The 26339-nt window shown below is 44.7% G+C and overlaps 1 long non-coding RNA gene and 1 other non-coding gene across 2 annotated transcripts in view; both read right to left on the bottom strand.

The window, feature by feature from the left end:
* LOC126259751 (uncharacterized) overlaps nucleotides 1-26339 on the bottom strand; it is a 225486-nt gene that overhangs the window by 26370 nt on the left and 172777 nt on the right. The gene's annotated exons all lie outside the window — the stretch shown is intronic.
* On the bottom strand, nucleotides 19836-19908 carry Trnaa-cgc (transfer RNA alanine (anticodon CGC)). Its single transcript has one exon. It is a non-coding gene; the product is annotated as a tRNA-Ala (tRNA).

Here is a 26339-nt window from a genome sequence, read left to right on the forward strand (position 1 = left end):
CATTCCAGTTATATGTCTCTGGCACCATGGTTTCCTGTTATGGGCATTTACATCACGGATGAGTGGTTTTGGAATTCCAGCTCGCTCTGCATTCCCTACTTATGGAACTCCCCTCATATGGCGCCCTTGGTCAAAACAACAGCACAACCTGCAAGCTTGGATAGCATCTACAATTATGTTCGACCGTGTATTTGTAGCGGTCTTTCCAAATTTTTTTCTAACCCCTGCACTTTGTGATATCCAACGTTTATTATGAGGTTGTGTAAGACATCAAGCTCCGCCGCGCACACAATTCTTTGGCCGTAATCCGTCGATCACCAGGGATGAGTTGATTGAAGGGCTACTGCTCACATCTATTACTTTCCCCTCTTTGGGGAAGTGTGAGGGGGAGTTTGTAGCCTTTCGGCTTTTACTCCCCTGTGAACGTGTGTGTGTGATTTTTCTATAGTTTTTTGGTGTCTGTGACTTGTTATGTTTGTTGTGAGTGAGTCTGGTACTTGCCTGAGGTAGGCGAAGAGATTGATGTTATATGGGAAGGAACTGGATTAGGGATTGGGTATTGGGATTTTCTCTTCGACTTAATCGTCAAAGATCGTCATAGGGCACTTATGCTTATCGCGGGACATGTCGTACCGACCTAGGGAGTGGATGAGTGCGTTTCCGGATCTGGAAGAACCCTCATAGAAGGCCCTTGCCAGATCCTGGAAACGCTCTCTCAGGAGTGGGATTTCGGCTGCGGCGTGCAAGTCGTCCGTGGGGAATCCGAGAGGTAGGTGCAGTGCCCTTCTGAGGGCGCGGTTCTGCAGCTTCTGGAGTTTGTCCAGGTGCTGCTTTGCCGCGTATCCCCAGACAGGGCACGCATACTCCATTACCGGCCTGATCAGGGCCTGGTATACATTTACTGCTACTGGGCAAGGAAGGGAGCTGGTTGTGTTCAGGATAGGGTATAGGATGGACATTCTGGCGCAGACCTTCCTGTGGACCTCGTCTATGTGGGGTTTCCACGTAAGACGAGAGTCCAAGGTTACGCCAAGGTACTTGGCGGTTCTGCGCCAGGGGAGTTGGATTCCATTTAGGTGAAGGTGGAGGGGGGGACGTTGAGGAGGTTCGCGCCTTCCGAGCCTGCGGGTAATCAGCATTGCCTGCGTCTTCTCAGAGTTGATGGTGATGCGCCAGCGACGGGCCCATGTTTCCGTGTCATCTAAAACCTTTTGTAGCCTGCGGATGACCAGGTCCTTATTCGCGTTTCTCGTGTAGAAGGCTGTATCGTCGGCGTACTGTGCAGTGTGCACCAGGGGGGCCGTTGGTGTGTCCGCAGTGTACAAACTGTACAATACGGGCCCCAGGACCGATCCCTGTGGCACCCCAGCACGAATACGCCTTCTGGTGGAGGTGGCAGTATCTACTTTGACGGAGAAAGTCCTATTCGTGAGATAGCTCTTGATCAGCTGAACTATGCTCCCGGGAAACCCTTGTGTATACAACTTGTAGAGTAGCCCTCTATGCCATACTGAATCAAAGGCTTTGGCTACGTCTAGTAGCACTATCCCGCAGTAGCCTCTGTGGTTGAAGCCCTCTGTGGCTGCTTCAACCATTCTCATGACCTGTTGTGGGGCAGAGTGGTTCTGCCGGAACCCAAATTGGAAATCCGGCAGAATTTGCTCTCTGGTAATATGTTCTTGTATGGGTCTTAGCAGGAGGCGCTCATAGATCTTGCTGAGAGTTGGCAAGAGGCTAATCGGCCTGTAGTGCTGCGGGAATAGAGGGTCTTTCCCTGGTTTGTGTATCGCGACCACTTCCGCATGTTTCCAGCAAGCTGGGAAAACACAGGATCGAGTAATCTCGTTGAGGACGTTCGCGAGGTGTGTGATTGCTGTGGGTGGGAGATTTTTGACTAGCTGATTAGTGACACTGTCGTGCCCTGGTGCCTTTTTTGTAGGGAGGGACCTGATTACTCTTGCCACGTCCTTGGGGGCAAAAAGTATGGGTTCGTCCTCTGGGTCCTCCTCGGCATTGAGGAAGACAGTCAGTTGACGACTGACTACCTCTTCATGCTCTTCATCCTGGGGTTCTGCCGCTTGGAACTGCTTCTCGAAGGAGTCGGCGAGGGCGTTGGCCTTTCCAGCATGGCTGTAGACCAGTCCACGCTCGCCATGCTGTGGCGGCATCCTAGCGCGTCGTTTTGTAAACTGTTTGGTCGCTTGCCATAGTGTATGATCGTCTACTTTGACAGCTGTGAGGCGGTTTTGTCATTGCTGGTTTCTGTGCTCATTGAGCGCTACCTTTAGTTCTCTCTGTAGACGATTGAGCAGCCTCCTGGTGGCCTGATTTCTGGTGATCTTCCACTCTTTTGCCACTCTGTTCTTATGTCGAATTTGAGCTAGCAAGTGTTCCGGGAGCTGTATTTGCGGCGGTGGGCCATCCCTTTGTGGAGGGGTGGCTTCTTCCGCTGCCTGCAAGATGGTGCCTGTTAGGTCTTGTAGCGCTTGTTCTACTGTTTCAGCAGCAGGTGGCGGAGCGCGAGCGATATCAGAGGCGACAGTTTCTTGGTATCGCTCCCAGTCTGTACGTTTGTACGACGTCTGGTACCGTGGGAGTGCTACCCATTCTCGCACATCGACCTCCAGAATCACTGGGTTGTGGTCGGAGGACATTCTGTTGATTGTCCTTGCGGCCACAAACCCTGCGATCCTCCTAGTGAGAGCTATGTCTAACACGTCGGGCCTGCCTCCATTTTTTGGAAAATGTGTGGGCTCGACTGGACCCCATGTTTCGAAGTGGTGGGTGCGCGCTAGTTGTTGCAGTTTGGCGCCTGCTCTGGAGGTTACTCTAGAATTCCAATCAGGATGTTTGGCATTGAAGTCTCCCCCTATTATGAGTTTGCCTTCAATTTGCCCTAGAGCAGCTATGTCTCCCTCATCTATCTGGTCATGTGGGGGTCGGTAGACTGCAACAATTGTTAGGGGTCCAGTGGCAGTGGTTACTTCCACCGCCACTGCTTCGATTTTGTTGGTAGCTGGTAAGAATACCTGGTGGTGGGGGATCCCTCTTTTTACATATATGGCCACTCCTCCGCCTTGGGTTGGCCTGTCTTTACGGTAGGTAACGTAGTTGGGAACTGTCGCTTTTATTCCCGGTTTTAGGTGGGTTTCCCCCATCATGCATATGTCGATGGAGAACTCCTTCATGAGTTCTCTGAACTCGACCTCTTGATTAACAATGCCGTCTGCGTTAAAGACGCACATTGTCAGGCCTTGAATATTCGGTCGTCTATTCATGATGGGGTTTTGGTACTACTGAGGAAGTCGCAGAGGGGAGCGACTGCTGGACTGTTGCCTGAAGGGCGACGAGGATCTGTGTGTTCTGCTTCTGGGCTTCCCTGAATTCCTTCATCATTTCCATGACGAGGTTCATGGTTTGCACCATTACGCCTAACAACTGATCCATTAGGGGGGAGTGTGTGTGGGGTTCCCTAGAGCTTCCTCCGTCATGGTGGACCTGGTCATTGTTGCTGTGTATTTCCTGGTGTTGTTCTCGTGATAGTGTCTGGTGTTGTGATGATTGGGCAACGTTTTCATGGTTCCTCGGAGGAGAAACCACTTCCGCATAAGTCGCCCTCGGTGTGTCCGGCCTTCGTTTAACCCAGGCCTTGTCCGTGTGTGTTGTCGTGTTTTGTTTTCTTGTGTGTCTGGGTGGGTTTATGGTGTTTTGCTTATGTGTGTGGGGGGCGGCCTTTGCGCCCTTTGCCTGTTGTGTGTGTCTTTTGTGGACCTCACAACCTTGGTAGCCCGCTGTGTGGTTTTTGCCACACAGCGCGCACCTTATTTGTGGGTCCGTGTGCTTGAGTGTGCATGTCCTGGTGTCGTGGGCCTCGGCGCACTTCCTGCACCTTACTGGCATGGTGCAGTAGGCGGCGATATGGTTCAGGCCCTGGCACCTGAAGCACTGCACCGTCTTGTTCTTACGGCGCAGCGGTTCAGTGGTGACAGGCACAGCCAGAACCATCTTTATCTCCCTTTTGTTCTGGGGGATGTCCGGGAGTGTGGCCTGGTATAGTGGCCACTTGCTGTCGATGTTGCCCATCCGCTGGACCGCCTTGACGACGTACCCCTGGGCAGTCAAATCTGTTTTGATTGCCTGGGGGGACACTCGCCTTGGGAGGTCTCTTATCACTATGTTCCTGTTCCGTGTTTTAGTTGTGGGGAACGTGTAGTGTGGTATGTTTTTGTTTGTAAAAAGTGTTTTGACTGTTGTGTAGTTTTCAAGTGTGTGTAGTGTGATTTTGATCTTGTCTCCACCAGCAGGTTTTGCCTGGAAACTGCCTCCCCCGATTTCTGCCTTCAACAGCTCGAAGAGCTCTTCATAGCTTTGTGCAAACTCTGCTACAATCGGGGGGAGGTGGTGGGAGACTTGGGTCTGCGTTTGTGTTGTGATTTTTTGTGTCTCTGGCTCATCGGCCACCGCCTGGAACCTGTTCGGGGTGGGTTCCACTCACCGGGCCGGCGGGAGCCTCGGCTGGCGAAAGGTTTTCCTCGCCAGCACAAAACCATCCGAATCCTGCCCGGTTACGTGGTTCCCTTCCAGTGCCGGTGTTTCCTGGTCCCCTCCCAGGACGACGACAGACGCTGTCGGGGGCGCAGGCTCCTCATAGAGTGTGGAAGTGGTTGGGATGGGGGTGGTGGTGTGCTTTTTCCCCTTCGAGTGCTTCTCCCTCTTGTCCTTCCTTACACGCCGCTGCTTGGATGTGGTGGACTTGAGTGGGGAGGATTTGAGGAACTGGGATCGGGTAGGGGGTTGGGTGGCAGTTGCGGGTTTGGGAAGGATTTTAGTCGGTTGACTGGGCTTCTGCTTGCCATTTAGGTTGCGGATATGGTCAGCAAGGAGGCCGCAGATGTTGGCAAGCAGGAGAGGGCTGAGGAGAGGGGAGGGAGGGGCGGGATCGCAAATCCTGACGATGTATTTGTCTGTCTGCGTTTTGTGTAGTTTTGCCATGTCGGTAGCGGAAAGGGGGCTTGCTGCCAGGTTATTGTCAGTTGCCACTTTTGTTGTCACCGTTGGGTTTTCCGGTGGCATTGCTGACCCTACTATGACGATGGCAGACGCGGAATTCTGAACGGGGGCGGCGGAAAACATTTCTGTGGTTCCGCGGCCCGCTTCCAGGTCCTGGCCTACTTTTTCCCTGTTCTTGGGGGGGGGGGGGGGCAGAGACTGAGTCTGCGGCAGCTGAGGTGCTAGAGACGGCCGGCCGCGCGGCCCGCGGCAGCAAGAAAGCGCGCCTCGTGTCATCGGCGGAAAGAGACCGCCGCGACCCCAAGGCGCCACCCAAGCTCGGCATACCACAACGACGAGAAGACACGACAACTTTGCCAGGCGACGCCATGCAAATGTTTTTCCCAGTGCCGTCCGTGCTAAGACCTAGGCGCAAGTGCCCGTCAATGTTTTAATAAAAAAAGAGCCGGAGAACACTTCTGTTTGTACTCCCGTGCAAGCGGGGGCCTATGGCTGACAGTACGCGAGTGAGAGGAGCGATGCTCAACCCTCGACTGCTACTCAGCGAGTGGTTGAAGGGCTGTGCATTATGAGGAATGCAGCTGAGCGCGGTCGACTGGGGGAGTGGCTTGATGTGCTAACCATTTTCATCATTACTGAAACGCAGCACACACTTCCTCATTTTACTCATGTAACTGCATCGGTTCCATACCCTTTGGCAAACGTTGGTTGGTGTTAATTGTCACAATTTGTTTAGGTGCGAGGAATTCAGCGACAAATGTTTGTTTTATGCGAACCTCGATATCAGAAGCCTTTTCAAAATGCTTCTGCGCTGGTGCTGTCTGTCACAGAAGATCCAGAAATTAGTGCTACAGTAAAACGAAAACGAACTGGGTCGGACACAAAAGCAGGCGACAATAGTTTCTGAATGAGTCTTGCAGAATTGATTTTCGGCCTACTTTCAAATTTGTTTTATTAAGTACTTTTGTTTGCTGTTGTTAATCCGCACTCGAGATAATATAGCGCCGTGCAAAACGAGGGTGGTTCAGGTGTGTCCCGTTAGCATGCTTTCCTTCATTTTTCCTGTTCAAGAATCTGAAAAGTTATCTGAAAAGTCATTGTGAAATGTGATCTCCTTGTCTGACTCCTGTTTCAGATGTAAATTCATCACTATGGCGATTATATTTGTTGGAGCTATAGCATTATGGTGCATATTCCTTTTTTTCCAAGGGCTGTTAGTGCAGATTCTGCTGAAATTGAATCGAAAAATTTCTCACCATCTATAAATCCGAGAGAAAGTGGTAGTTCACACTCATTGCTCCACTGTATAGTTTCGTTCACGATTTGTGGCGGATCCATCGCTCTGCATGAGCTTCTAAAGTCAACTACAAGGCATGTCGAGAAAGTAAGAAGCGTTTTGGAACAAAGCTCACAAAAAATTTGTTTCAAACCGAAATTTATTTTTACGAGAAAGAGCATTTCTTAAACTATAGTTGGCACCACTGTTCAGACATATGTCATAGTGGAAATCCAACTTTTCTGTGCCCGCTTCATAGAAAGATGGCTCCAGGGAAGCCAGCCACTACTGAACACCGCTTTTTGCGTCGTTTTTTGCTTGTTGATGCCTTCTCAGAGGTGAAACCGTCAGTGCGGTACGATACTGTGAAGCACTGAGAAAACTTCGGCGCGCAGTTCAATACAAAAGGCGTGCAATGCTCAGTCGTGTCATTGTGTTGCTTGATGACAACGCACGGCCCCATTCAGCTGTTGCCACTCACAAGGGAACCTCCCCACTCCTCATTGCACCCCCCTCCCTCAGATTTTGTGATAAGAGGGCCCAGTCGAGGACAGCCCGTTAAAAATTGAGCGTAGATCAGGCATGAAAACAGAAAGAAAGTGTACTGAATTATGAAAAAAAGCAAAATGTAAACAGCGAACGGTCCAAGGAAGAGAAGTGCAAGATAGATCAGGCTCAAAGTACAACGGCGTCGTGGTTAAGTGGTTACTGTGTCAGACTGCCATGCTGAAAACCCACGTGCAAACCTCCCTCGTGCCGATTTTTTCCGCTGTTCACTGTATTCAAATTTGTCTCTGTGTCGTGGTCTAACGTCCGTTTGCAACAGCTAAGTATAATGACAGTTGATTTTGTATACTTACTCTGTTATCAGGCGATAGGAAGTGGCTTTCGAATGGGAACCGCAACCGTTTTATGACAAGGCAACAAGTCAACCGAATCCTCCACCGGGAAACCCGTCTGGTGAGTCATATACACGGCATTAGCGACAGTACGTGTGTCATTTGGTACGAATCTCTTATCGACGCTCGTAATTTATACGCCTGCTAATTAAGTGAGATATGCCTCCTTGCCCGATTTAGGTGTTCGTATGAATGTGAATGTGATAACTCCAAAGGAAATGATGAAAACATAAACTGCAACAAATGAACGCAACAGTTTCACAACCACACAGTTTCTCTGTGGTTTGTCAAAACATATGTTTTAACGTTTTTGAAGTAGCGTTCCGTTCTGGAAGTTTTGACTCTTGAATTCCATTGTTGTAACTTAGTTCATACCTGTTTATTGTTGTTTTCATTTCTGTGAGACGTTCAAATGGTTCAAATGGCTCTGAGCATTATGGGACTTAACTTCTGAGGTCATCAGTCCCCGAGAACTTAGAACTACTTAAACCTAACTAACCTAAGGACATCACACACACCAATGCCCGAGGCAGGATTCGAACCTGCGACCGTAGCGGTCTCACGGTTCCCGACTGTAGTGCCTAGAACCGCTCGACCACTTAGACCGGCTCTGTGAGACGTCTATGTGGTATTTCGCCTACTCTCACTATTCATCACATTTACTTGCGAGGATAATTTATTCTCACCATATGACTCGTATTCTGTGCCATCTTACCATTAAATCTGAAGGAGTTTCCCTTTGTCAGAGCCTTAGTCAACAATTCGATTAGGAGTAGTTCGATCACCCGCCGTGAAGTCCCGATCTCGCACCTTCGGATTGTCACTTTTTCTTTTTTTGGAGAAAGGCGCTTTGACAGCGTTGACGAAGCATAAAACGGAGTTCAGCGTGTGTCTTCACTGGTGGCATACATAAGATACATTAGCAGCACCTCTGGTGTTTCTCTCAGCTTGCCGATGATGTCCATCGGGTCTTAAACCGGCCCTGGCTCGCAGGCTTGTTTAACCGGCGAGAGTATAACAAAAATGTTGAAAAACTGTAACTGGCAGACGCTGTAAGAATCACACCGTACATCTCGCAAACTTCGAGAATCTTCTTTCAGGCGGTGAATTATGAATATTTTATAGCCCCCTGCACTTCCATCCCCGGAGATCGTGCAGATAAAATTAGACAGATAACTTGCATAGAGGAATCTAAGTATTCATCCTTTCCACACACCACCAGTGAATAAAAAGGGAAGAATTATATATATTAATAATAGAATATTGCCTTTACCACACACTTCTGAGTGATTTGCAGAGCACAGATGCAGATGTGGATGCCGGTGGATGGGAAATTTAGCCGGGAAACATATATGCAGATCAGATAGAATTTGCATTTCCGGCTGCGGAATGTGTAGTGGTTGGGATGGGACAAGTGGTCATGTGTGACTGATATACAAATACAGAATCAAACGAAGTCTGCTTTTGTTGTAGTGATAATTTTGCATAGGGTACCTTGAAGTAAGATGGCGTTGTACTGAGGGCCACTCTCTCTGGCAACTGGGCCAAGTGACGAAAAATAAAGATGTGTAAAGGGAACATTGACATTTTTAGGATGAATGCGCAATAATGTATATATTCGTTCTTTCTTTCGCTTATGCCATAGTCCCGCAGCGACCGCAGGGTCAGCGCGGTTAGATCGGATTTGGCAAGGTTAGTTTTAGGGGTGGCCGGATGCCCTTCCTGCCGCCACCCCATGCCCCCAGGGATGGAATCAGTGTACCCCAGCTGTCTGCATCTAGTGAAAATGGTGAAATAATACGAACGTGTGTCAAATGTCTGCGACACGTGTAACTGAGGCAGAACGTGGGGACCAGCCCGGTATTCATCTAGCGGGATATGGGAAACCGCCTAAAAACCACATCCAGGCTGGCCGCCACACCGGCCCTCGTCGTTAATCGGCCAGGCGTATTCGATCTGGGGTCGGCGCGCCTACCCTAGTCCAGGTTGCAGCGCGTTAGCGCTCTCGGCTACCCTGGAGGCTTGCGAAATAATATAGACTGACTGTCTAGTTCCATACATGTTGTTGTTGTTGTCGTTGTTGTTGTCTTCAGTCCAGAGACTGCTTTGTCTTGGTCTCCATCTGCGATTTTTACCCTCCATGCTGCCCTCCAATACTAAATTGGTGATCCCTTCATGCCTCAGAACATGTCCTACCAACTGATCCCTTCTTCTAGTCAAGATGTGCCACAAATTTCTCTTCTCCCCAATTCTGTTCAGTACCTCCTCATTAGTTATGTTATCTACCCGTCTAATCTTCAGCATTCTTCTGTAGCACCACATTTCAAAATCTTCTATTCTCTTCTTGTCTAAACTATTTATCGTCCATGTTTCACTTCCATACATGGCTACACTCCATACGAATAGTTTCAGAAAAGAATTCCTGACGCTTAAATCTATACTCGATGTTAACAAATTTCTCTTCTTCAGAAACGCTTTCCTTGCCATTGCCAGTCTACATTTTACATCCTCTCTACTTCGACCATCATCAGTTATTTTGCTCCCCAAATAGCGAAACTCTTTTACTACTTTAAGTGTCTCATTTCATAACCTAATTCCCTCAGCATCACCCGACTTAATTCGACTACATTCTATTATCCTCGTTTTGCTTTCGTTGATGTTCATCTTACGTCCTCCTTTCAAGACACTGTCCATTCCGTTCAACTGCTCTTCCAAGTCCTTTGCTGTCTCTGACAGAATTGCAATGTCATCGGCGAACCTCAAAGATTTTATTTCTTCTCCATAGATTTTAATTCCTTCACCGAATTTTTCTTTTGTTTCCTTTACTGGTTGCTAAATATACAGATTGAATAACATCCGGGACAGGCAACAACCCTGTCTCACTCCCTTCCCAACCACTGCTTCCCTTTCATGCACCTTGACTGGTATAACTGCCATCTGGTTTCTGTACGAATTGTAAATAACATTTCGCTCCCTATATTTTACTCCTGCCACCTTCAGAATTTGAAAGAGAGTATTCGAGTCAACATTGTCAAAAGCTTTCTCTAAGTCTACAAATGCTAGAAACGTAGGTTTGCCTTTTCTTAATCTTTCTTCTAAGATAAGTCGTAGGGTCAGTATTGCCTCATGTGTTCCAACATTTCTACAGAATCCAAACTGATCTTCCCCGAGGTCGACTTCTACCAGTTTTTCAATTCATTTGCAAAGAATTCGCGTTAGTATTTTGCAGTTGTGACTTATTAAACTGATAGTTCGGTAATTTTCACATCTGTCAACACCTGCTTTCTTTGGGATTGGAATTATTATATTCTTCTTGAAGTCTGAGAGTATTTCGCCTGTCTCATACATCTTGCTCACCAGATGGTAGAGTTTTGTCATGACTGGCTCTCCCAAGGCCGTCAGTAGTTCTAATGGAATGTTGTCTACTCCGGAGGCCTTGTTTCGACTCAGGTCTTTCAGTGCTCTGTCAAACTCTTCATGCAGTATCATATCTCCCATTTCATCTTCATCTACATCCTCTTCCATTTCCATAATATTGTCCTCAAGTACATCGCCCTTGTGTAGATCCTCTATATACTCCTTCCACCTTTCTCCTTTCCCTTCTTTGCTTAGAACTGAGTTTCCATCTGAGCTCTTGATATTCATACCAGTGGTTCTCTTTTCTCCAAAGGTCTCTTTAATTTTCCTGTAGGCAGTATCTATCTTACCCCCAGTGAGATAAGCCTCTACATCCTTACATTTGTCCTCTAGCCATCCCTGCTTAGCCATTTTGCACTTCCTGTCGATCTCATTTTTGAGACGTTTGTATTCCTTTTTGCCTGCTTCATTTACTGCATTTTTATATTTTCTCCTTTCATCAATTCAATTCAATGTATCTTCTGTTAACCAGTGATTCCTACTAGCCCTGTTCTTTTTACCTACTATATCCTCTGCTGCCTTCAACATTTCATCCCTCAAAGCTACCCATTCTTCTTCTACTGTATCTCTTTTCCCCATTCCTGTCAATCGTTCCCCAATGCTCTCCCTGAAACTCTGTACAACCTCTGGTTTAGTCAGTTTATCCAGGTCCCATATTCTTAAATTCCCACCTTTTTGCAGTTTCTTCAGTTTTAATCTACAGTTCATAACCAATAGATTGTGGTCAGAGTCCACATCTGCCCCTGGAAATGTCTTACAATTTAAAACCTGGTTCCTAAATCTCTGTCTTACCATTATATAACCTATCTGATACCTTTTAGTATCTCCAGGGTTCTTCCATGTATACAACCTTCTTTGATGATTCTTGAACCAAGTGTTAGCTATGATTATGTTGTGCTCCGTGCAAAATTCTATCAGGCGGCTTCCTCTTTCATTTCTTAGCCCCAATCCATATTCACCTACTACGTTTCCTTCTCTTCCCTTTCCTACTATCGAATTCCAGTCACCCATGTCTATTAAATTTTCGTCTCCCTTCACTACCTGAATAATTTCTTTTATCTCATCATACATTTCATCAATCTCTTCATCATCTGCGGAGATAGTTGGCATATAAAATTGTACTATTGTGGTAGGCGTGGGCTTCGTGTCTATCTTGCCCACAATAATGCGTTCACTATTCAGTTTGTAGTAGCTTACCAGCACTCCATTTTTTTTATTCGTTATTAAACCTATCCTGCATTACCCCTGTTTGATTTTGTATTTATAACCCTGTATTTACCTGCCCAGAAGTCTTGTTCCTCTTGCCACCGATTTTCCTTAATTTCCACTATCCAATTCCATTTTTAAATTTTTCTAACCTACCTGCCCGATTAAGGGATCTGGCATTCCACACTCCGATCCGTAGAACGCCAGTTTTCTTTCTCCTGATAACATCGGCCTCCTGAGTAGTCCCCGCCCGGAGATCCGAATGGGGGACTATTTGACCTCCGGAATATTTTACCCAAGAGGACGCCATCATCATTTAACCATACAGTAAAGCTGACGTTACGTAATTCATAGTTAAACTTTTTCTTGCCAACAATAAAATTTTGCAAAGTTTTACGTTGATGGTTTTTGGGATGGATTATAGTCAGTAATGCAATATTGCTGGCAAAAATTAATTATATTCTGAATGAAATGATACAAACGTTCAAATGGGACTTACATTTTACTATAATCTTACAACTATCATTGTGCAAACATATCTTCAGTAGTCTTGAGTTTCTCGAAAAAATAAGTCAATAATATTAGTTCCTCTTATGATAATAGTTAGCCGATGTCTCTGTACATCCGTTTATAATCTCTTGTAAATCATAGCTAATGGCTGGCAGGCACACCGCTCCTCTCAACCTCTCGCTTCAGACCTGCTACCGACTCGCTTCACTTCTCGCCTACTACTGACTTCCTACGAACGCTAAAGTGCGGTCCCTCCCACCAACAATGCTTTTTGGTGCAGACAATCTCTTGTACCATTACAAAATGTATCAATGCGCGGTCTTTCCCGCTCTTTTCTAAAAATGTATCCATACGCGGTCTCTCCCGCCCTTTTTAAATTATATCAATGTGCGGTCTCTCCTGCCAACAATACTTTGGTGCAGACATTCCCTTCTACCACAATTATTTCCAACATGACAAATATTAATTATTCCTACTTAATCCTATTAATAAAATATAAACATCTTTATAAATTGTGGTTTGACAATAGACAATAGAAATATACACGTCTTACATAACCCTCCACTGGGTTTCCTTAAAATTTTCCAACGTCGTTAAGTCATTTGAACTTGACGTAAGGAGAAAATTTGATTATAGAAATATGTGTAGTAATAAGTAAGTTAATGATAGAATATTTTTTTCAACAAAGCACTTACATATACTGCCATAAGAATTTATTTTTCTTAGTCTAATAAAGAGAATATGCAAAAGAGTATACATCAAAATATACAAATAATGAGTGTCAGTTAGTTGGAAGTGTACATCAGGTAGTAAAAGTTATTTACATCTCTAATAGTAATGGATGGCAAAAAATTAGAATATAGTTTATGTTTCATTATAAATTTGTTTCTCAGGCAAAATTGGCATCTATTAGTACCATATTCAAGGAAGAAAAAAAAAAAGGAATTGGATAGCATGGTCAAAGCACTGGCAACTGTCTGTGAATGCACTCAAAAGTCCGTTTCTTTCCCTCACATACCACAACACCAGGTTTCGCCATGTGATTCCGTCGTCTCTTTGATCCATAGTTTTAGTGTAACCAAACACTAAGTTAACCTTCGAATTGCCTGAGTTGCTGCAGCTACATCAGGTACGAGTTCCAACTCCAATTGTCCATTAGTAGTGATGGTGTACATCTTGGTATACCGATACCTCATAGAAAACATCGTAGATTGAAGTAACGTGGTTCACTATTCACTTTGTTTGTGCTCAATAACCGTGGGGATGCCCAGGAATTAAGATACAGGTATAATCATTTTGTCAAAAGGTTCACGGATATGGTTGATACGGTTATTACCAAATTTTATATCATCTCCTTCCTCTGTGCTCATAAAAATTATCTTTACCGTATTCTTATTTTACGTTTAAAAGGACGAAATATGTCACCTTGTGTGACTGTAGAAAAAGTTTATAGTTTTAAACAATTACATAAAAAACACATTTTCCATCTGTAGTGAATTCAGCCTCTGTGGTGTGGGGTTGATCTGCTATTCTGTTATTCTGCACAACGGATTAATCTAAGATGTACCCTTTACCCTGTGGCTCCTGCAAAATGCAATTTCCACCCCCACACTACTACATAAGTCAGACAGACGCTCCTAACGTTCTAAAGAGAAATGCCTGAAAAACTTTCAGCAGTAAAAATCTTCTGGAGTCGTCCGCTGTAAGGAAATAACACAAAAATTCACAAAATTTCTTACGTAACTAGTAGGATACTTGGCTACTGGAGTAGTGCTAGTTAGTGTAAGAAAAACATGAAACTAACGAAAATTATTATTTATTTTGCAAAAATTCTGAGAAATCCCAATGGCACTTTTAGTTATGAATTGAACAATTTATATCCTGGTTCTTTTCAGAATGTGAAGTTACCTCTCAAAGATAGGATTCGCTAATGAATTTTCTATACAAAGTTTAAGATGGTTGTTGACTTGGCAGAATGGTTGAGAGGCGCGCCTACTCGACTTGAATAATTATCCTCTAGAATGTTGCTAGGTACGGTCGAGGCTGTCGCGTGTGAAATGCAGTGAAGTGTACTGTTGTGTAGGAAATATGGGGCTCGCAATAGCTGTAGCGCACAATACCATAAGCTGCGATGACTGTTGTCTGCGCCGCTCGCTGCTGACAAATAAGATAACTCTCGTTCTATCTGGATTGACCTTCGCCAATCAAACTCTCCCTACGCCTTGATGAATTCAAGGATTCCTATTCGACCCTAGTCTAACTATTGGCATGGCACACCAGTCAGATAACCAGTCCACCGCGATGCCACTCAAAAATTCGCTTGCAGGCGTTTAACTATAACTCTGTCCGTTCACACCGCACACTCGGGCACACGCTGTCTGCTCCACAGGCAGCCGAGGTTGACTCGTCCTCTGAAGGGACCGGCCTCCCGGTGTGTGGTCTGCCTCTCTCGAACTAAAAGCTCCTGTGACTGTCATGTCTGGAATGTATGTGTGTACATCAGCCTCGAGTAATTCAACCCCGGTGCGCACTTGTTATTTGCATATCGTTTACATGAATTCATACAACATTGACTTTATCTTATCGAGTTCGGGTTCGAATGAAGTGTCTTGCTGCGCAGAATATGAATGTGAGGGCGGAATATGTAAGCAATGAAGGTCAGGAGACCACAACATCTTACAAGCCTACAGTACATATGACATTACATGACAGTCAATAACATAAACAAATATTCCTGTAAGTGGAATTTAGTAGTACATTTAGGCATCAACATTTTAAATAAAATAGACAAGTATCTTTGTACAAACGATGTCACTTTCTGTGACTTTATCAGATACATTTCCTCTAAATAAATCATAATCTGGTGCTCATATAAATAATTACATAAAGACACTGTTATATTACTTCACAGGATGTGAATTCACAGTTTTTGAAATATGAAAGTACATTTTGACAAACTATGTCACTTTCTGTGACTTCAGTATGTTCGGTAATGTGGTCGTCAGTTATGAGTCATATTTTCAGTCGACTATAAATTATGTTTGATTTGTGTAGCACACATCGTCATTGTTATTTAAGAGAAAACATTTGTATTTTACGCAGAGTGCGAATCGGTATGCTGACATTTGGAGTGATCTGTTTTTCCTACGTACGTATCTGATGTAAAAGATATGATGTTCAATGTAGAAAAAAAAATTTTCGAATAGCGAAGTACATATAGTGAGCAGTTTAATGTGGTTTCTCCATCTGTAGTGCTGCGCTGCGTTGTGTCACCTGTTATCAAAATAAACCACTGTTAAATTATATTCCTTACATACTAACATCTTTATTCTCCTCTCTCCTTTGAGCCTCGTGTCATCTCTCTTGATAGCCTACAATAAAATATTCACTGTTAATAATTGTCAGCGCACGGCATGACTTCAATATCTCTCTGCATTACCTATAATAAAATATTCATGGTTAATAATCGTCAGTCAGTGCACGGCATGACTTCAACCTCTCTCTGCATCTGGAAAATCGCGTCAGCTCTCGGCATGACCTGTAAAGCATTTATCCATATTTCTCCATATTTCTCCATATTCAATACTTATATTATAATTAAAACTACGTTTATTTTGGTGAACTATGACAACAATGCTGCATGCACGGGTTAAAGAATACATCAAACTGCTACTACTGTATGAAACTCATTTGTACGTGTTATACATTTACATTGAAAGTAGTCATATTAATTGCTTCACTTACCTTACATAATGTGAAATAAATGTGCTGCGAGAACGCTTCTAAGACTGCTAATAATGTTCAGTGTATTTATCTACGGTCGAGTCGAGGTGACCTGTTGTGCACGTAAATGACCCATTAGTAGCTCACTGTGTTTGGGCTTGCTGGAATGTGTTAAAAAGCTCATTGTTATACTCTGTCTATATGTATCCCTGTAAGAAGGTTTTTCTATTTTAAGAATTTCTTTATGTTTGACATATGATGGTTTCCTCTCGATTTTTTTTGTTCTGAGTGTCTCAATGTGTAATTCATTAGCGTGCGGAATATTTCGAATTCTGTACGGTCCTGCATATAGAAGTTCAAATTTTTTGCATCCGTTCTTCCCTTTATGTGACAGATAATGGGTACGGACTAGTACCTTATCGCCAATCTCGTACGCGACTGCTACGGTCGCAGGTTCGAATCCTGCCTCGGGCATGGATGTGTGTGATGTCCTTAGGTTAGTTAGGTTTAAGTAGTTCTAAGTTCTAGGGGACTGATGACCGCAGATGTTAAGTCCCATAGTGCTCAGAGCCATTTGAACTATCTGAACCAATCTCGTACTTGCATAATCTACTTACCTGCTTCTGCTGTATCTTCCGACGATCTGCAGCTCGTTTATCGTTTAATGTTCGCTAGTGCCATGTCTATTATCTCACAATGACGAAGTCTACGCTTCTTTGGAAAAGTAATAATTTCAGTAAGTTTATTCGGTGGGTCTTTATTCGTTAATATTACAGTTGGTGAGAGCATCGTTGACTCATTAGATATTGCATTTATTACTTCCTGAAACTGTGAAATGTATTCGTCCCATGTTGTGTGCTTTCTGTGGCAATAAATTCTACATAGTTTCCCGATCTCTTTCATTATTCTTTCTGAGGGATTAGAAGAACTGTGATATCTTGATATGTACAACACCACTGTACTGCGTTCCGGTCTACAAAACCATGGAGAGATGTTCTCAGAGGACAAATTGGTTGCTGATTATAGAAGGTATCAGTTCCTTACTGACAGTAGTGCGGAAGTTACTGCTGCATGTACTGAACATGGGCTGGCTTCCTTCACGTTTGAAGCAGCCTCCTACGGATCCACATCAGTATTAGTTAGGATTCTTCGCAACAGCATACTCATAGCTGTTTCCGTCGTTTTTCTTATGCTATTGCACCACGAGCAGCCGATACCACAATTTCGTCAATGCTGACGTGGTAAGCATTTTGCGCTGCACGTTATTTTGGATTCGTATCCATAACCCCTCTTCTTTCTTGTTACTTACTCCAAGAGTTCATTTCAGTTCTCTAAATACTGCTCTCTAGGGAATGGACGATTTATTTGTGTTTTATAGTACTTTGAATTTTTCTTTCCCTATAGCAAAACAGCTACGAGTCAAGTAATCGACAATTACCGGAATTGTGGGTTCGTCTTGTAAAAAGACTACCTCGAACTTATTCTGTTTTAGACGAACAATATACACTCTAACACAAAAAAGACGCATCACGAAGGAATTATCCGAATGGGATAAAATCAGTAGATTTGATGTAAATGCACAGACAAACAAACTATTACAATTTCAGAAAAATTGGATGATTTATTCAAGAGAATGAGCCTCACAAACTGAGCCAGTCATAACGCTTTGGTCCACCTCTGGTCCTCATGCAAGCAGTTATTCGGATTGGCATTTATTGATAGAGTTATTGGAAGTCCTCTTTGAGTAATAACTTGTCTTATTCTGCTGAATTGGGGCTTTAGATTGTCAAAATCTCGAGCTGGTTGGAGGGTCCTACCCGTAATGTTCGAAATGTTCTGAATTGGGGACAGATTTTGCGGCCTTGCTGGCCAAGGTTTGGTTTGATAAGCTCAAAGACAAGCGGTAGGAACTCTCGCCATGCGCGGGCAGGTATTGTCTTTCTGAAAGGTAAGCCCGGGATGGCCTACCATGAAGGGCAACAGAACGGGACGTAGAATATCGTCGACGTACCGCTGTGCTGTAAAGGGTGCTGCGATGACAACCAAAAGGATACTACTATGAAAAGAAATGCCACCACAGACCTTCACTTCTAGTCGCTGGGCCGTATGGCGAATGACAGATTGACATCGCCGTCCAGGACCCCTCCAAACACATCTTCGGTGGTTGTCGGGGCTCTGTTCGAAGCGAGACTCATCACTGAAGACATTTATACTCTGTTTAATGAGGTTCCAGCCCAAGACGTGTCTGGAGACGCCCCGGACAGCGGTGGGATACCAAACTGACTGTCGCGTTCCATACGGCCCGATAACCAGCACTGATGGTGGGTGTGCTATTTCTCTTCACAGCAGGAGCCGCTTGGTTGTAATCCGTGACACTCTTACAGGACAGCGGTTTGTCGACAATATTCTACGCCCCGTTTTGTTGCCATTCATTGCAAGCCATCCTGAGCTTATATTTCAGCAACGTAACAGCCGCCTGCGCACGGTGAGAGTTTCCATTGCTTGTCTTCGCGCTTGCCAAACCCTAGCTTGGCCAGCAAAGTTGCCAGGTCTCTACCTAATTGAGAATGTTTGGAGCATTATGGGAAAGACTCACCAACGATCTCTGGAGTTTGACGATCTAACGCGCCAATCGCACAGAATTTGGCACGATGTCCGTCAGCTCTACCAATCAGTGCCAACCCGAGTAAATGCTTGCGTAAGGGTCGGAGGTGGACCTGCCCGTTTTACTTGCTCAACTTGTGAAGCTCTTTTTCTTGACTAAATGATCCACTTTTTCTGAATTTGTAATCATCTGTTTGCATGTAAATGTACATCACATCTATGGATTTTATCCCATTCGGATAATTCCTTTGTGATGCGTTGCTTCTTGTCTTACATTGTAGTCTTTTTTCTTTTTAATTTTTGTCTGTTGCTTGTCTGTAGCTTTCATCTCCTGTCTCTTGATTTCTTTTTTACATGTTGACTGTTACCGTTTTCCTGTTAGAAGATACAAGAATTCGGAGCCCACTGTCCACTGTCCATGGACGGAGACATCAGCCTATTCTCTTCCTGCAAGTGTTTTGATTGTCAACATTAAGCTGGAAGAGAAGCAGGAAGAGAATAGGTCTGATGTCTCCACCCACGGACAGTGGACAGCGGGCTCTGAATTCTTGTATCTGCTAACAGGGAAACGGTAACAGTCAGGACAGTTGATTCTTTCGATAATTCCCCCCCCCCCCCCCCCCCCCCCCCCCCCCCCCCCCCCCGCCTGATTGCCAGCATTAAGCTGGAAGAGAAGCAGGAAGAGAATAGGTCTGATGTCTCCACCCACGGACAGTGGACAGCGGGCTCTGAATTCTTGTATCTGCTAACAGGGAAACGGTAACAGTCAGGACAGTTAATTCTTTCGATAATTTCTCCCGCCCCCCATCCCCCCCTCCTCGGGAAAACACCTACAGCATTTCTAAAGTCACTGAACTTTCGGTTATGACTTACGGACAGTTAGGCAACGCCAACTGCGCCCTCTAAAGGAGCCAACGAGTTCCGCAGTCATAAACTGTGTGACGGTTATTCGTATGTCGCGAAACGAACGATACGGATCGACGGGCAGCCTAACTGCGAAGGCGAAACCAGGAGGAGGAGGAGGAGGAGATTAGAGTTTAACGTCCCGTCGACAACGAGGTCATTAGAGACGGAGCGCAAGCTCGGGTGAGGGAAGAATGTGGAAGGAAATCGACCGTGCCCTTTCAAAGGAACCATCCCGGCATTTGCCTGAAGCGATTTAGGGAAATCACGGAAAACCTAAATCAGGATGGCGGGAGACGGGATTGAACCGTCGTCCTCCCGAATGCGAGTCCAGTGTGCTAACCACTGCGCCACCTCGCTCGGTGGCGAAACCAGGCGCTAGTATTGTGACTCCTGCAGCGTCGGATGGTATCACGTAAATTTTGTACGAAATAAACTACTCATTTAATAGCTTCAGTCGTCTAGAAACTTGAGAAAACTTCTGAAATACAATCTCATAAACACTTCGTTAGTTACTTAAATTTATTTTTTTGAATTGCGAATACAAAGACTGGAAAGATTTATACTGATTCTGTTGTTCAATTTGCGACTGTATTTAGTAACAACAATGTCAAGACAGTGCGTATCAGTATGGGTAACATACATCCAGAGCCCAGACAGAAACCAGAATGTAAAAAGTGTTATTACAGCGCATCTAACGAAACTGCCTTTAGTGTGGAAATTTAGCACTGCCTGCGAACAGTTTGATGTCAAGTATGCAGTGCTGTCGTTTATCGTTAGAGTTGTAACGAATACATGACGTGCTTGTCGACGATCAATCAATCCCGGTACTGTAAATATTCTCGCCAACTCTTATTTACTGGAAAGACCAATTCTTTGATCAGTCCCGTCCCTTCACTAATTTGAAATGTCAGATTTCTTACTTATTTGAGTGGCCCAGTCAGTTGTGCTGTTTAAGTAGAGAAGAATAGAAATCTGCTGCAGATATTTTCAGCTTTTTGATCACTTGAAAGCTATAAGCTTGATATAATGTGGAAAGTCTTTGGCTTTCAAGTTTATCAATCGGTTGAGGAAACAAGAATAACGCAGTATCTCAAAAGATTATCTTCGACTTTAAATTATCTACTTATTCAGCTAGAGCTTGTTCAGAACACTTTACCTTTGACGAAAATTCTGCATTGCGAAAAGTCAGTTATAAGTCATTTAAATTATTCATTTTCAAAAAGGCAAGAAACTCGTTGAACTCCTTGATGATTCAAAGCTAAAACAAAGATTGATTTGAAGATCAATGACGTCTTTGATGAAGCAACATCACTTGAAAAGCTTTGCCTGTATTCATACTGAAACGTCTGATTGCTAAAACTATCCATGTGGCCTTTACCCAACAATATGGGAGACAGCGATGCCGAAAATGCCAGTATGCAGATATCCTTGCAGTTTCATGTCAAAGTGAAGATCTTTCTGAGTGTGAAGAACACGTAAGAAACAGTCTCAGTAAACTTGTTTGCGAATATTTTAAGACATGTCGACTTAGACGTAATGTCTCTGAAACAGAAGAATGTCTTTTCCACCTCTCTAATCGGCTACCGTAAGTGAAGGTCAGACCACGGTTCGGTCCTCATGGTATAGTCAAATACAACAAGAAGCCAAAGTACCTAGGTGTCACATTAGGCACAAAGCTGACATACTACAATATAAACACCTTTCCAACACGGCTAAGGAGCTGGCACGTAGTACATGGGGAGCAAAAAGATGAGTTCTGCACGGAGCATGCCTTGCGTTGCTATTTTCTGCAGCAGAATATTGCGCACCATTTCGGCTCCACAGCGCCCCTGTGAAGAAAGTTGACGTCAATTTGAATGCAGATGTGAGATCCATTAATGGCACAGCCAGATATACACCTACATGCTAGCTACCGATGCTAATTAACATCTGCCTAGCACACCTTCGCCGAAATCACGAAGATTTACTCTCACTACCCAGAAAACCTCTCAAATTCATAAGACCAATATTTGACGCAAGAGTGCAAATGCTCTCTACTGGATTCAGCCGAGACCCTGAAGCGAAACATGAGTGGCAAATACGAAAACCAGGAACCAAAAATTTATTGACAACCCAAATGTTAAAATCCCAGGTTTTCATCAATCTAGGGATGCATATGTGCAGCTCAATAGATTCTTTACTCGAGAAGGTATGTGCAAACACAACATGCACAAGGGGAGAGGGGTGGAGGCTTTTTCACTGACAGTACGTGTCACCGTGGCTATATTCAGACAATGAGGCACATTGTAAATGAGTCTCTTAAGACGTTTCCCTGGTGGTATCAAGTCTCTGCGTGAAGCATCTGACGGGGCGCTCCACTGGACTTTGTTTTTCGACATTCGTGTATGATCTGGGCCGATGAATGTGTATATAGCGTAAATAGTAGCACGTACGTCCGGTCACGAAAACTCACAACGGTCGGGAAAGCGGTGTGCTGACCACATGCCCCTCCATATCAGCATCCAGGGACTCTTCATTGGTTGAGTATGACACGGTGGTCGGTTGGTACCGTTGGAAATTCCGAAGCGTGTTGGGACGGAGTAGTAGTAGCACGTATGTATTTGTTTTGTCAAATATCTAAAACAATATTGTTTTACAACCGATGCATAGGATAATAACAGTAACCACTTCGCTAGATATGCCTGCCTCTCGTTCAGCGTTGTCTACATTTCAGCCTAGCTAGCTTCAAAGAAGACAGTTTTGTGGGCGATGTAATAGAAGAGGACACCTGTACTATCATAAAAGAATTCAGACATTCGGACTACTCCAGATGAATATACACTGTCGCCAGCTACCATTTAACTGATACAGCATTATCTGCGTTCGTATCATGATTGCCGTACGGCGGTTTTATTTGCTCTCCGTTACTCGATACCTTGGACTTCGCTTTCCTTAACGGAAATGGACACTTTTCGAAGCACATGTACTCTTCATCATGAATCCAGACAAATCAACTCATTATCTCAGTTGTCGGAGAGTGAATTGTCGCTGTTATCTGTTTAACTTTTTACACTTTTCATTCTCCGTCACTAAAGCTTGTTCGTTTGCTGACCGCTCTTAGAGTCAGTGTGTTCTCAGCCAAATATCTGGCATAGGGAGTCCCAGCAGGGAATATTCAGGAGCGGATTTCTTGTTCCAGCATTTATCTTACGACCAAAGAAAACGTTCCGAAAACCTCTGTAATAACCTGGGGATAGGAATTTTCATGTAAGTTAATTCTGGTACTATGTCCCAGACAGTAAAATGTGGAAGAGTAGCATACGTGTAGATCACTCGTTTCTGTGACGTAAACGGAGTGAAGTCTACCACTTGCTCGACAATTGTAGTGGATGTATTTTTACCCATCTTTCATTCCACACTCCTGAGACTTGGGCAGGGCTGTTGTACTAGGTTGTTATAATTAAACTGTAGCTACTTATGGAGCTCCAGTGTGGCCTGTAATTATCGTACGGCAGCGAAACGTCGTAGATATTGTAATGCGTTAATGCGAAACCGATTTAACCTGAAAAACGAATTACTTTCAATTGTGGCCATCAGGTACAAATCTGGCGCTGTAATTGCAAGAACGACGTATAGAAATATTTCCATATGTAACAGATTAGGAACGGGACGTGGGCGGAAAAGGTCAAACAAGTGAGAAAGGCATACTTTTTATTTTATTATTAACCACCGCTTAAAAAATTTGTCCAATGTGAACATCGGAGACGTGGACGAGATGCTGCATCCGTAAAACGAGTCGATAAACAATTGCTCTCGGTAGTTCCGGTGGAATGTAAGTAATGTGTTCCTGTATACTGGCCTTCACGTTAGGTAGAGACCGAACTTGCCCCGTTAAACGCGTTCTTTTAGCTATCCCCAGAGCTAAAAGTCGCATGGATTCAGATCAGGTGACCTTCCGGGCTATGCATCTGAAAGACCACCGGAAACAACACGTTCGTGAAGACTGCGTTAAGCACATCTGCCACTGGGCGAGCGACGTGAGGTGTTGCCCCATCTCGCAGTGGTCTCCGCACAGCTGCGCTCTTCCAAAGCAAGAATCACATGCTGTACAAGGAGGTTTGTACTACGTGCAGAAGTCAAGTCACGGTGCACCTGACAAGCCCTGTGGGTGTATTCTCTTCAAAGGCGAACGGACCGAGAACAAAGGTGCTTGTGAATCCACACACACAGTCACATCTTGAGTGTGCAATTTTTTGAAACCCCCTGTATTAACATATGGAAGAAAAAGCAATGGTTGAGCCCAAACAAAGCCGTACATTGTGGTGTACTACGAATTACTGCCCTGAAGTGTAACCATCACGGATGGCTTGTATTGTCAACTTCTGACACGTCTTGCACGCGCAGTCCAAGATCAACGACCAGGAAGACTGTGTGAGGTGGTGCTACTCCACGATAAACCCGGCCCGTATTTTGCTAGACTGACAAGAAACACTATACAGGAGCTGGGTAGATAAGTCATTCTGCACCCAGCTTATTCCATCTAATGCCCTTAGATTTTCACGTTTTCCGCTCTCTGTTGAGTAACCTTCAAATAACTTCCTTTCCGGACGAACATGCGCTCCGAAAAAGGCTCGACGAGTTCTTCGCCTCAGAATCATGTGATAGTCGCGGAATCGAAAAGTGACCTTAGCGTTTCCGGGCACGAATCCGCCCGGCGGATTTGTGTCGAGGTTCGGTGAACCGGCCAGTCTGTGGATGGTTTCTAGGCGGTTTTCCATCTGCCTCGGCGAATGCGGGCTGGTTCCTCCTATTCCGCCTCAGTTACACTATGTCGGCCATTGCTGCGCAAACCAGTCCTCCACCTACGCGTACACCACGTCTACTCTGCCACGCAAACAAAGGGGTTACACCCGTCTGGTGTGAGACGTTCCCTGGGGGGTCCACCGGGGGCCGAACCGCACAATAACCCTGGGTTCGGTGTGGGGCCGCGGAGGGGTGAAATGGACTGCGGTAGTCGTCGTGGGGTTGTGGACCACTGCGGCTGCGGCGGGGACGGAACCTCTCCGTCGTTTCTAGGTCCTCAGTTAACATACAATACCATACAATACCTTAGCGTTGGCGGAGTGTTGTAGTCTCTGTTATGTGTATCTGTTGTGTTTACTAAACTCATGAAACAAAACTACGAACTCTTGAACCAGTCTTATAATTACGGTGATGTCTCGACCACATAGTTTGTGTGATTTCGCTTTGCGCGTTTCAGAGCGTCCAACATCATCAGAATCTCTGAAAACATCGACCTCTACTAAAATGTTATGTCTTACGTCATTAGAACTGTGCCTTCTTGGGGGTTCAAGAGATTCTGATAATGGTGAAAGCACTGAAACGCATGAAGTGACGTCAAATAAACCGACTGTGTGTTCGAGTCTTCAGCCCAATTATGTAAGCAGTAGACTGTCTTCGCGTTTGTAACCAAGTCTCTAGGTCCTCGCGGAATTACAAACTAGCGTAGTGCACTATCATACCGTTTTCACATTTCTTTGTTTGATTTCTCTTCTGTTTATTTTTTAAAACTATGCACCCTGCTCATAATTACTGGATTATAATTACTGGATTATAATCCCAATGCCTTCTATACCTACGAGTAGATGTGTTTCATAGTCGTACAGTCAGTTCCTCAGTGTCTTTATTACCTGGTATTTTCAATGTTTCTTTTGCGACAACGCACAGAAACTATCAGCGACAAAAGTTATCTCTCTCACATGGTGCCCTTTCCTCATCCATCACAGATATCACATGCTCTTGCAGTTGCGATATGCCTCTGTTACGTAAAAGAGTGGCCACAGAAGCTGCCGTAGGAAGAAACAGTTTTGCCCAACGATAGAAGTAACTATTCTACATCTTCATTTCAGCCACAGGGACTCGAAGACAAATCAGGAGCCGGCATCATTAACAGTAGTGATCATAATAATGGTATACATTTAGCGTGGACAGAATAACCTGAAAGAAGGTTAGAGTAGTTGCCAAAAGGATACACTGAAATACATGTAGGAAGGATAGAGTTGATTCCAAAAGGATACATTGAAAAACAAGTGAATCTGGCTTCTTCATTTATTTGTGGCACATATCACTAGCTGCCAGATAAAGAATGTTGAGTCACACCCGCTGCAATGTTGCCTTGTTACAGGGTGTTTCAAAAATGACCGGTATATTTGAAACGGCAATAAAAACTAAACGAGCAGCGATAGAAATACACCGTTTGTTGCAATATGCTTGGGACAACAGTACATTTTCAGGCGGACAAACTTTCGAAATTACAGTAGTTACAATTTTCAACAACAGATGGCGCTGCAAGTGATGTGAAAGATATAGAAGACAACGCAGTCTGTGGGTGCGCCATTCTGTACGTCGTCTTTCTGCTGTAAGCGTGTGCTGTTCACAACGTGCAAGTGTGCTGTAGACAACATGGTTTATTCCTTAGAACAGAGGATTTTTCTGGTGTTGGAATTCCACCGCCTAGAACACAGTGTTGTTGCAACAAGACGAAGTTTTCAACGGAGGTTTAATGTAACCAAAGGACCGAAAAGCGATACAATAAAGGATCTGTTTGAAAAATTTCAACGGACTGGGAACGTGACGGATGAACGTGCTGGAAAGGTAGGGCGACTGCATACGGCAACCACAGAGGGCAACGCGCAGCTAGTGCAGCAGGTGATCCAACAGCGGCCTCGGGTTTCCGTTCGCCGTGTTGCAGCTGCGATCCAAATGACGCCAACGTCCACGTATCGTCTCATGCGCCAGAGTTTACACCT

Source organism: Schistocerca nitens, chromosome 5 (genome assembly GCF_023898315.1).
Source record: "Schistocerca nitens isolate TAMUIC-IGC-003100 chromosome 5, iqSchNite1.1, whole genome shotgun sequence".
In the NCBI taxonomy this organism is placed as follows: domain Eukaryota; kingdom Metazoa; phylum Arthropoda; class Insecta; order Orthoptera; family Acrididae; genus Schistocerca; species Schistocerca nitens.